Raw genomic sequence first — 12,552 nt, 5'->3', positions numbered from 1 at the left:
CTCTCACGAGCGGAATGCTTGGCGCGGAAATAAACCGCGGGGGTGAGAAAAAGGCAGAACGGTCCTTCGAGAGGGAATAATGAAATTAGAAGCGTCTGCCACCCCGACCGCAACGAGAGACGGAGAGGGGCGGAGGTAGAGAGTGAGAAAGGCAGGGGAAAGTTGAAGGGAGGTTGCCCGGAAGCGTCGTCGGTGCTGAGTAAAAATAATTGAATCGCACAGCGCGGGGGCTGCACTGTCCAGAATAAAGTTTACGTTTCAACCCCCTCTCCTCCCCCCCCCCTTTAACAATCCCCGCTCTTCTCTCATTTCGTTTCCCAACCCCCGCTATGTACTTCAACCGTGCCTTTACCTTTCCTCTGTCTCCCCCTACTTCTCCACTGCGAAAACGCAACCCCTCGACCGCCACCTTGTTGTCTCATATTTCCATCTTCCTTCTGGAATTTCCAAGGGGTGACCGCCCTTCAACCCTTTCTGCTTCAGCTCTTCCGCGCGATTCCCACGAGGTTGCAGTGGAATAATAAAGGAATAGAATGACTTTAAGATAGATGAGGGCACTCCTTTGCACTCTTGCTTGTTCACTGTTTGTTTCCGCGGTTTCTGACAGGGTCAGCTATCTTCTTCGATAACGCATACTGCGAAATTTGGATGATCTTTCAGGGTTTATTTCTAACAATTGCGAAAAAAAACGCGATTTTTAATTTATTAAACCAAAAAAATCACCCTATTAATTTATAATGCATCTCTTGTAAAACTGAAGTTTCAAAAATAATAGAAATGAGAAACTGAGAAAAACTTAACGAGTATGAAGTTCCCTGCTTACAAAAATCTTATTGTTAATTAATTTAGTTTCTCGATTCATTCAACATCCAATCACTAAACGTGCATACCACTAGGATTCATTTATAACCAATTAAAGTGCATGTTGACTAAAAATACTTTTATTTACTAATAAAGAAATTCATGATGATTATAAACTTTAAATCGAGTTTAGCCAATAAGAAGTAGCCAAAAAATATATATTGTAATTGTGGAGATTTTTGATAATAATCGATCCACCTAAATAAATAAAACGCATTTCTTTCTTTCTTTTTTTATCACTTCATTGTAACAGTCAATCATAAAAATGAAAAAAAAAAAAAGATAAAAAATGTGACAGATACCTAATTAGATTATTTTTATAATTATGTATTATTATTTATATAATTGTATTATTTATATATATATTATATTATATTATATTATTATTTAATTCATAATTATTATATTTCTGTCATTAATTCTGCCACATATTATTCAGCAAAGAAAGTTTAGTTATTACGTGGTACTTATTTTCATGAAATATCGGTTCTCGTGTAAACAACTCTATGGCGCTCCGTCGTCCCACGAATGGGAGATACTGGAGAGAGCGCGCAAATGAGGAAAGAATCGGGGATGATTTATGGGGTGCATGCAGATGCTGGCATAACAATATTATTGTAAACTTTGCGATTGCGGCATTGTTGAAGTGCCGGGAGGTGGGTCCATCGAGCAAACGCGCGAATAATGGGGGTGGCTCGAGTTTATTTGCACCCCCATCTTCGTCGGCGGGAGGATCGTATATTTTCGCGAGGCAGACACCCCGATACACGGAGGGTCGAAGGACGCGGTGCGACTCCGAAAATGAGAAAAGAATGAGCAGCCATGTTTCGTTCATGAAATGTATCAAGAAAATCTTAAATCATTATTATCGAGATGATCAAAATATAATTATGATAGGAGAAGAAAGTTGAGATTTCACATTCGTGAAACAATTCGTGCACGAGATAAATAATAAGAATCGTCAGTTCGCTAACTAAGATATCAAAGTAATCAACGAATGAAGTGTATAATTAACATTTTGTCTTACTAATTAGATACACCGAGTGAACTCAGAGCATTACTAATCAATTTTAGTGTTAAATTAACATAAATTTCTATCTATACATAAATTTAGCATCGAGAATACTTTGATTTATACTTTATACATATATGTATATTGTGAATTTTAGAGAGGTTTCAACTTTGCCAAAAACTATTATTTAAAAAAATTTTGTTGTTAAAATTGTTTATTTAAAAATGTATTTTAATGTAAAAAATTTACTTATAATTACATTGTATAAAAAATAATAATAGAGGCACAGAAGACCGAATACAAAAATTCGTGTAGCAAAAGATTCACGTTGAACATAAATAAATTATAAGGATCTCATTTTTTCACACTTTTACGTCGTTTCTTAATATTTACATATTTCTGCGGTTTATAAAACGCAGAAGGAATTTCACGAAAGAAAAAAATGGCGGTTATCTCGAAGGAAGGTCGGCGAAGGAAGCGGAGAAGATCGAAAGAACGCGCGATATCGCGAAGGATAATATTTAAGGATTATTCCGCCTCGAATGCCAGCTATTCCGACCCATTAATATCGCTCAGCTGGCAAATTGGATTAAAGGGAATCCATTTAAAGGGATATTAGAGGACCGTATCGCGGAAGGCCGGTCCTCCGTGATTTCTTTTCACTTCGAGGACGAACTGCGAGATAAATCGAGTTTCTCCAACAGATGACATCCATGATTGAATGCTAATGACCCTTTCATTCAATTCGATCCGATTGTCACAATCCTGTTTTCACTGCTATTACTGTAATTTTTGAACATTATGTTATGATAATTTTACAGTAGAGTTAATTTCCACTTCTTTCTTTCAACAGGAAGAATCGCGATTGCAACGTTTTGTCATAAATCGTCATATCAAACATAAATGGCAAACATTCGGCAAAAATTAATATAAAATTTTATATTATTACTATATATATGTATATATATTATTTTATATTATTATAAACTTTTTTCTGACTCGCACTTTTTGGCGACAAAGTATAATTGTATGAATGTACCTTTATAACCGGAAGGTGTTTTGTTCGCAAAAGTATCGATAACTCTTGTAATCGATAACAGAGGGAAAATTTCCCACCTGAGCGCGACGATGAGCAGCGGCCATTCGCTATTAATTTCCGGAAAGAAATAATAATTTTCCGCAAAAAGCATAGAAATTTATTCACTGGGTCTATGGGTTGATATTAATAACCGTCGCGTCGATAATAACCATCGTGAAAATTAAATCGAATTCCAAACATGCTCGTTCGTGGCGAACGAGAGCGGGGTGGAAAGCGGGGGCTGAAACGGGGATCGAACTTCCTGTTCCAGGGACGACACGTCCTAGGTCGGGGTTAATTAGTGGTGCGGCACGCCGCGATTAGCCGGACGCGATCGATCCACAGCTGCGTGACGGTTCCATTAGCACACCCGGTATGCAGGTCCGGTCGGACGCGGATACGTAAGGTATTCGCTATTAAGGGGAAATACGAGCGGATTCCGGGTGATACTACAGCGGAAACTCCATTTACCGCTTCTTGCACGCGTATGCGCGCGCATTATCGCCATCATCATCATCATCGCTCTATCGCGGATTCAGCGGGCGAAAGTCCATTTAATTTAAACGCGGGCCATTTAGATTGGAATTGGCAAAAATTCCGAAACGGTAATTTTACACATACATTGTTAAATAGGAAGCAATAGTAACTTAATCCCTCGAGTTAAAAATAATAAACTTTGTTATTTGTAACTTCAATGTGTCAAAATGTAAATTAATTCATTTCTGTGATTGGTTTCAAAGTAATATTTTATATTAATGTATTTAATAAATAATGAATTACATTTGAGTCAATGTAATACATTTTCTTAATTAAATTGTTTAATTCACTCCCTTGTTTTAGTTAAATAATGATATATTGAATAGGAGCAAAATGGCAACCTACAGAAATGATTAAAAATAAATTTTAAATTCGAAATTGGATATAATTTGACATTATAAATTTAACGGTACACCTGTCAAATATCATGTCAAAAACGATATGAATTTTACTAATATATTTATTCACAAAAAACCTATATGATTATGCAACAAATATATTCATATTTATTTAAGTATTTAAACAAAATATAGACTATAATAAAAAATAAGCTCCAATAAGCAATCGTTACCTTTTAACTATAACCGACACTTCGATGATGTTATTAGGTGTTGGAATTAATTCGTAGCGTTTTACAAGTAATGGGAAGTACTTTCATTAATGTATTTTTTAATGCTCATGTGAAATAAATAACATTCTTTCAAATAAAAAACGCTACGAATTAATTCCAACACCTAATAAATAAAAAAAAGAAAATAAATTTTTATTAATTTTTGTCGTTATAATATTTAGATTTGGTGAGGAAATTTGATTTTAGAAATTTTGAAAAATATTTTAGAAATTAAATGATACATTTTTTATAAGTACAATCTGTTTGATATGACATATAATTTTACATAAGTCTTCATTTGATTTCAGACAACATATAATTTTATATAATAAGTTTTTATTTGAGATGACATCATTTTTATCCTCAATTTGTTTAACTGTATAAGGTATATTTGAAATAACGCCCACTAATCATATAGTGCTATTCTATTTCTAATAAAAAACTGAATCGAAAAGTCCTCTATACCATTTTGCAATTTTTCACAATATTTTTTTTAGTTGTTCAACGAGCAAAAATGTCTAAAATCGATGTGTAAGACAACTTTAGATCTAAGATATCTTTACGAGTTCTTTAAGAAACATCTTCAAAATACTACACAAAAAACACTAAAAAATATCTTATATTTTAATTGTCTTATACATCGATTTTATCTGTTTATTCGGTAATGTTTAGAAATTAATATTTCGTTAACTATTGCGAAAATTGCAAAATGATATACGACTTTCCGACTCAGTTTTTTATTAGGAATTAGTTATTATATGATTAGTGAGCGTTATTTCAGATACATCCTGTATACCATGATTTTTTTGCTAGTTTCATTGTTTCTACCGATTTCTGTTTTCTCTTGAAGGTTTGCAAGCTATGTACAAATAATAGAGCAGAAATAAATGCAAAAATGAAAATATTCGTAATCATATTCAATAAATATTCAAATAGAATGAATAACTAATTATTCTTGAGGAATAAAAAAGAAGTGTATTCGAATGGGTATTTCCATTCATTTTTTATTCATTTTTTATTCGGATATTAAGTGTATTCATCAGGAATTGCAGTAAAAAGTCACTTGCTCTCTCTCAATTGTTCCATTACATTATGTTAAATTTCTTCATTTCTTTTCGTTACACTATATTGCACTATAAAGACAAATCATTGTATTTTCTATATCAGTTCAAACACACGCATTGCGCTTTACCGATAACGTCGACACCAAATATCAATTTATATATTTCCCCACCCTCTTCTTCTCGTTCACGGTTTAATATTACAGATCCCAAAGTGGAAGAACCCAAAAGTGGGGGTTCCCATTGATTATGTTACTCGGTAACATTATCAGGCGATATCATAAACCGTCGTGTACCGCGCTTATCAATGCCAATATAAAAGCATAGCGTTTCGCTGCGATAAGGTCGCCTCTTTTTTGCGGCTATATTATACTTTTTCACGACGCCGCGAAGGATTCCCTACGTCAGTCGAGATCCGCAGACGAGATGGGTTGCCCTCTATCTCTCGCGCATAATTCAACCTCCCCCCTTCCCCCACCTCCCCCTTTCATCCCCGCGTTTATTACGCGTTTTATTTATGCGCATTACGCGACCGACACGACGCAAAGCGACGCGACGCCGAACGTTTTTTATGCAAAACGGAGTCATTTTCGCGTAGCGCATCGCACGACTCTCTCGATCGCGTAATATTCGCGAAAATAACTTCCGCCGCTTTTTTCCCCTTCCTTCCCACCCTTCCTGCTGCGGTGAGATTTTCGCCACGGTGCAAATTGCAGTCGCGGAGAACGCGAGTGGAATATATTAACTGGCGGACTTTTATGCTATGTTCGGTAAAGTTAAATACACGACGTTAAAGTATGTGTGCGGTGTCCTAAAATATCGTCCCTTTAACTAAAATATCTTTGACGAGAATTTCGAGAATTCCGCAAAAAAGTTGATCATCTCGCTGAGAGGTAAAAAAAAACTTACGTTATTCAACAATTGTATAAAATTAAAAACGATCAAATTGCTTTGTGATAATATTGAAATAATATTAGACAAAAAATTTTAGTGCCACAAAAAATTATAATTATACTGGAACTAAATATTGTAATTGTGTTTGAAACTCCTCCCTCTTTATCTTAGTTAATATGTATCATTCTCGTATTAACGATTAAGATGTATGTAATTACAGCATTATTTTTTTGTGACAACATTAAGATAATACTAAATAAGTTTACTATCGTAAAAAAAATGAAAATTGCACGACAGAACTAAATATTGTAGTTGTATTTGGAACCCCCCCCCTCAACTTGCAATTAGCTAATATTTCTCGTACTGATAATTAATCTATATGTATAATTACAATAATATGATACATTTTATACTGTAATAAAATATACTGGGAACATATAATATTATATTTCTCGAAGTATTCCGTAATATCGCTCTGACACGAACAATACAGCGATGGCGAACATTTCGCGAACATTTACACACCCCTTTCTACCCCGCACCCCTGACCCCGCAAAGTGTAGAACAAACGACGGGGCTTGACAGTCGCGAGTGCGGCCGGCGTAACTCGATACTCTCGCGATATTTTCGACCCTTCGAGAGGAAATCGATATTAAAGAGCGACCAGCTCGGCCGGAAAGGGGATGATGATGATCGACAGGGGAGGTGAAAGGGGGTAAAGAGATGGCGCGAAATTGAAATCGCGGAGCCTCCCAGGTCCAAACTACAAGGGGTAAAAAGAGGCGACGGGGTGATCCGGAGTGTAACGGGGAAGGGAGGAAGGGAGACGGGGAGGAAAACGGGTGGACATGTGCCGGCGGGAAAATTGAGCGTTTCACCTGCACAGATTCCATAATTAAAATCAGTCAGTACCCTCGCTCGTCATTGTCCACCCCATACCGGACCGGGATTCACCCCTACCCCTGCACCCTTTCCCGTGCAGCTTCCTCCACCCCGGGATCACTGTCACCCTCCTGTCCACATTCGACGTCTCCCGCGCATTTTTGCGCTATTTAACGAGAAAACTTTTCAAATCACATTCGCTGTGACTCCCCGTGACCATCGACCACCGTCGCGTTTCCAACCCTGGAAACCATCCACTCGTCCGGCATTCTGCGTGAAAAAATCCGCAGTTTGTAAACGCCCGGAGCGAATAAATGACGATTATCGCAAATAACTTCGTACTTATCATTACCTTTTGACTGTACGTTATTTTAGATTGGTAATCGTTTGCAAAAATTCGTGGAAAGCCACCGTTAGATTATATTATATAATACTATTGTAAAATTTATAAGAATAGAGCAGGAGCATAAAAGTATAATGTTAAACGAATGCAGAACTTTCAACATTACACATAATTTAAAAATTTGGCGATGAATTTAATAAATTTAATAAATTTATTCTGCACACAAACGCCTAATATATCTCATCGTTATCTAATCAAAACGTTTTATATACGAGTATTGTAAAGTATACGAAGAAATATTTTCTAAGCAATATGTAATACTTATTGCTCTCTAAAATTCCGTCCGTTTTTAGTACTTTCCGACATATGGAGGGAGAAATGATACTGGAAAAGACGTCTCGTGCATCTTTCGATCGAATGAAAACGCGGAACTCATGATATTTAAGTGGCGTCCTTAGGAGGCAGACGGAAAATCGGAGAAAGGACGCAGGACGAAGAAGACGACGGGCAGGAGGAGGAAAGAAGAACCAAGTTCCTTGCAGGATTGAGCTCCTCAAAGTAGCTCGACGAGTCGTTATAAATTGTCGCAGAGTCGGATCCCGATAGGGTGCCGTATATATGGCAGGGGTATGGGTATAAGTTCGACAATCGGCGAGTTCCTTCCGGTGGAACAAATTAATTCTACTAAGAACAAAGACGACTCGGGATAAATTCGCCGTTTTTAGCTGGCATTTTGATAACGCTGCCGGAGTTTGATTGGTTAATTAAGAAGGCTGAAATTTCACAACTTTCTTCGTATTCGAATTATTTGAAAATATGATTTAATTAAAGTTTAATAATGAAAGCTCTTAAAAAAATATGTTTAATTATGGTAATAGTTGTTGAAGTTGTTCAAAAAAATTAATAAAATTAAGATTATGAAATACTTGAAAAATTCTTAAATAATAAAAAATATATATTATATATATCGACATTTTTGTTTTGTTTATAAAATTTATTATAAAATGTTTCTTATGAAATATGTTTATAATGAAATTTATTATAAAAATATTTCTAAAAGTAAAAAATTTTAATTAATGTAACGCTTTTTTTATCGTGGATTTTCGGTGGAATTGTATATTTAAAGATAAAGTAGATAAATTATTAAAAAAGAAAGAAAAAATACATATGTTAAACAGTATTTTACAACAATTCATATCATATCATATCATCGTTGAGGGTATAAAAACACCCCAGTGACTATTCCCGGGTTAAGAAAAGATTAATATTTCCTGGAAACGAAAGAGTTATTAAAAGACAGCACAACTGTATATATGCTCCGAATATTATTTTTACGTTCAGACAGAAATGAAGAAGTTCAGCGGGGAATTAAAAATCCGCCAGCATATCGAGGAAAAGTCGAATGCAATTTATCCCCACAAGGGCCGAGGAGCTCCAGTTTCACCTTAATTCCTAGCTTTTCTTTTACTCGTCCTCATCCTTTGTCCCCATCTCTCATCTTTCGCCATTCGGAGAAATCTCTCCTTTGTCTCGTCTTTCGCGAGTCGTCAAAAATTAATTCCTAATCGAGTTAGCTCTCTTTCCCGGCGCGGAACTCGTTAAAGGAAGTTGCCCCTTTGTGCAACGCCCAACTCTATGAGTATGTTCCTCTTCTTGCTTCTCATACCTTCGCTCCAGCGTCCATCTACCTTGCAGCCCTAATCGCGTCGAGATAAAAAGTTCGCGAATCACCACTACAAAAGAAATTATCGCGGCTCTGTTTGCCCGAACTTTTCCATAAAGCGTTCTATAAAGTCGTCAGATTGATGTTGCGATCTTATCCCCTTCCGCGAAGAGAGTTTTGATATCTGCGGAGATTCGAAAGCGTCGTTTGTAAGTAGTGTTTGCAAGTAGTAATTTATATTGAAGATCTTATCGATGGAGCCGAACTCTTCTCGGATGCTTTGGAAAAGTTATTATATCGCGCGTGCTCATAGAATGTTCGTAAAATGATTATAAATCATAACTTAGAGTTTGTGAAGTCATGCAGGAAAGATCGAGAGGAAAAAAAATAAGACGTGGGAAGAGAAGAATTAATTATATATGCTCGAGGTTTTACGGTGCAGGAATGTCAGTCGATTTTCATCCGGCGGAAATGGCGAGGCCTCCGTCTTTCACGGGAGCATCTCGCTTCCACTTCCGACAGAGTAATACCCGTTACATCAAAGGCCGGCGAAACTTTTAAGTCACTTTTGATGTAAAGCCGACTGTGCCGGTGCGCAAACTATTTTCAGCCAAGTACTATTTTCTCCGGCACACCTTAAACAAATTTCCACCCATCAACGAGAATTATCGACTCCACGCGTAATATATTATTACTTCACAATTTGTGGCCAGTTACGACTTTTACGATTAAAAAGTAGTCGTTATTATTAAACAATCATTAAACAATGAGAGTATTAATAGCTCCTGAAAAAATTATCTATGATATTCTTCAATATTTAATAATTTTCGAAATTCCTATTAATCTTAATAATAATTAATTTCTTAAATAATTTCAAAAAAGATAATTAAATATCTTTTCTTAAAATTCCCTTTTATTCAACTTTGAATTAAATTTCTTATAAAGAATAATATGAATTTGATAAAATTTTCAATTAAAATCACAATTTTCATTTTCCAATTAAATTCTATAAAATGTATAAAAGATAATGAAAGAAACTATTAATTGCTATAATTGAAATATGTCCTTACAATCACCAGAGTTAATTGAATTGCTGATAAAATCATGTAAAATCATGCGCAAGAGATAGTATAAGATCGTGACTACAGACGTCAAAAACGCGAAGATGCGTGAAGATATCTCCATCATCAAATTATTCCCTTTCTATCCCCAGGAGCATCGAGGGCGATATCTCACAGGCGACCTACATGACGGCGGCACGCGAACCGTCTGTTTCAGGGTCAACGGGTTAATCCCCAAAGGTGATTGATCTGACCCGGCCACGAAAGGCCACGAAAGGCCGCGAAGGTGTGAAAGGTAGAAAGAGGAATAAACACGTGTGTAGGGTCAGTGCGAAATGCGGTTAGAGATATAGTGCGGAATACCTTGAAATACTGACGTCAAAATATATACAACCCTTAGAGAATTAATTATTAAATTAATTAGTGAGTCACTTATTTTGAGTATTGAAAATTATTAATATTTCATTAATATCAGGGTTGGGTAGTAACTAGTTAAAACAGTAAAAGTTAAAAAAAAAAGTTAAAAAGTTAATAACTTTTAACTTAACTTAGTTTAACTTAACTTAATTTTAAATGCATTAATTTAATTTAATTTAGTTACTTTTAAATTTTAATTTATTAACTTTTTTTAAATTAAAAATTTTTCTATCTCTCTTAATGCTAATATTTTTTTTCTATAAAGACTTAAACATTAGAGAATTAATTAAGAAAAAAAAGTTCAATGATTTTATGATGCGAAACTCTATAATAAAGTCACACCATATAGCTAGTTTTTATTGACTCGCTAAGTTTTGTCAATTCCCTCTTATATTTGAATCACACTAATTTTAGATATCATAAATTATATTATATTATTATATAATATAATTATATTATTATTATATTATATTATATTTCAGCAATATAAATGTAAAATGAGTCTTAAATGAAAAATTGTTGTAGAACAGTGCTGCACACCCATTCATTTTCTAAATTTTTACGAATATTGTTTGTAACAAACATCATAGTCCATGTAGTCGTAAACATGAATGAGCAGTCGTTTCAGAAGTTAAAGAAAAAGTTAGATAATGGTTAAAAAAAGAGAAATAATGCAAATATATACCCTTCTCTCTCGCAAGATTTTGACAAAAACGTCTTATGGTGTGACTCTTATTAATCTTATATAAATAACTTACATGTGAATATAAAATTAAGTTTACTTAATAATCTATATTTGTAAGTGTTATTTAAAATAATTTTATCTTAAGAAACATTAGAATATTCTGATCTCAAAAATATTTTTTTTTAATTTAAGTGAATCTTAACTTTAAGTTAATTCAATCTTAACTTAACTTTGACTAAGTTAATTTTTTATTCCTTCAACTTTTAAATTAATTTTGTTAATTTTATAAATTATTAACTTTAACTTAATTTAGTTTAAAAAAATATTAACTTACCCAATCCTGATTAATATTCACAATTTAATATTCACAGTATTAAATTTCTTTAAAATTTCGTACTATTCCGCGCTATATTTTTACAGGTTAATTATTTATTCGTGTTAAAAATACTAATACTGCTTTTAATACTCAAAATAAGTAATTTATCATTAATCAATTTAATATTAAATATTAAATTTCTCCAAAGGAAGTAATGTACAAAGTTTAAGATTTTTTATTTTAACAAAGATTCAACACTGAGAAAAAATTTATTAAACTTTAAAAGGTTTGCCAAGACAAATTCTAATTTTTTAAATTTCATTTGCATTGCTCAAGTGATCCATTCGCTTTGCCAAGAGAAGTCGGGCAAAGCGGATGGTTTCTCTTTTTTTAAGTAAAACGACATATTATTGTTCAAGTTTTTCAATTTTTTTTATTTTATTTCAAAGTTAAGAAAATTTATGAAAATAAAAATGATTTTAATCTCAATTTTAATTGTGTCATTTTTTCCTTTTCAACTTTAATACGTCCGCGCTGCCCGGGCTTCCCCTAAATGTTTATTCAATAAAAAAAAATAATTAAATAAAATTAATAGTTCTTGTATTACAAATGTATAGATACATGTACATTTAAAAAATGTAAATTAAAAAAATATTTAATTAGTATTTTTCAACAACCAAATATTTATTATACTTTAGTATATTTTTTCAGTGTACGTATCCAATTATATGTATAATCTAGATTAAAAAATTAAAGAGCTGGATATTCGTATCTCGTTACCATACACATATATACGACATGTTAAAATTTGATATTAATTGCAATATTCCAGACATTTAATATCGCCGATTCGAAAAATGTTTGATATTATTAATTGCGCCCCGATTAAGTAACAGCGTATGAAACCCTAAACATTAACCCGTCTACATTCCTGTATAAAATAAATTAATCAGAGCGCCACGGAATGGAAAAAAAGAAGATGGGAAAGGCGGAGCAAAAGCTCACAATGCTAACGAGCTGGCAATTCGATCCTGCAACAGGACCCAAGGGGCTAACACGAAGTTCTCCCCCTTCCCCTGCCACCCTATTCTTTGTGCACTGGTCTTCTTTCCACCCGTAAGCTAAACCCGTC

At 34.1% G+C, this 12,552-nt stretch overlaps 1 protein-coding gene across 3 annotated transcripts in view; it reads right to left on the bottom strand.

Annotated features, from left to right (window-relative positions):
- The window catches only part of IRSp53 (Insulin receptor substrate 53 kDa), a 128,216-nt gene that overhangs the window by 59,568 nt on the left and 56,096 nt on the right, over positions 1–12,552 (bottom strand). The gene's annotated exons all lie outside the window — the stretch shown is intronic.

Source organism: Acromyrmex echinatior, chromosome 17 (genome assembly GCF_024713525.1).
Source record: "Acromyrmex echinatior isolate Ae372 chromosome 17, ASM2471352v2, whole genome shotgun sequence".
In the NCBI taxonomy this organism is placed as follows: domain Eukaryota; kingdom Metazoa; phylum Arthropoda; class Insecta; order Hymenoptera; family Formicidae; genus Acromyrmex; species Acromyrmex echinatior.
The sequence above is the reverse complement of the archived record's forward strand: the minus strand, read 5'-3'. Positions and strand labels throughout refer to the sequence as shown.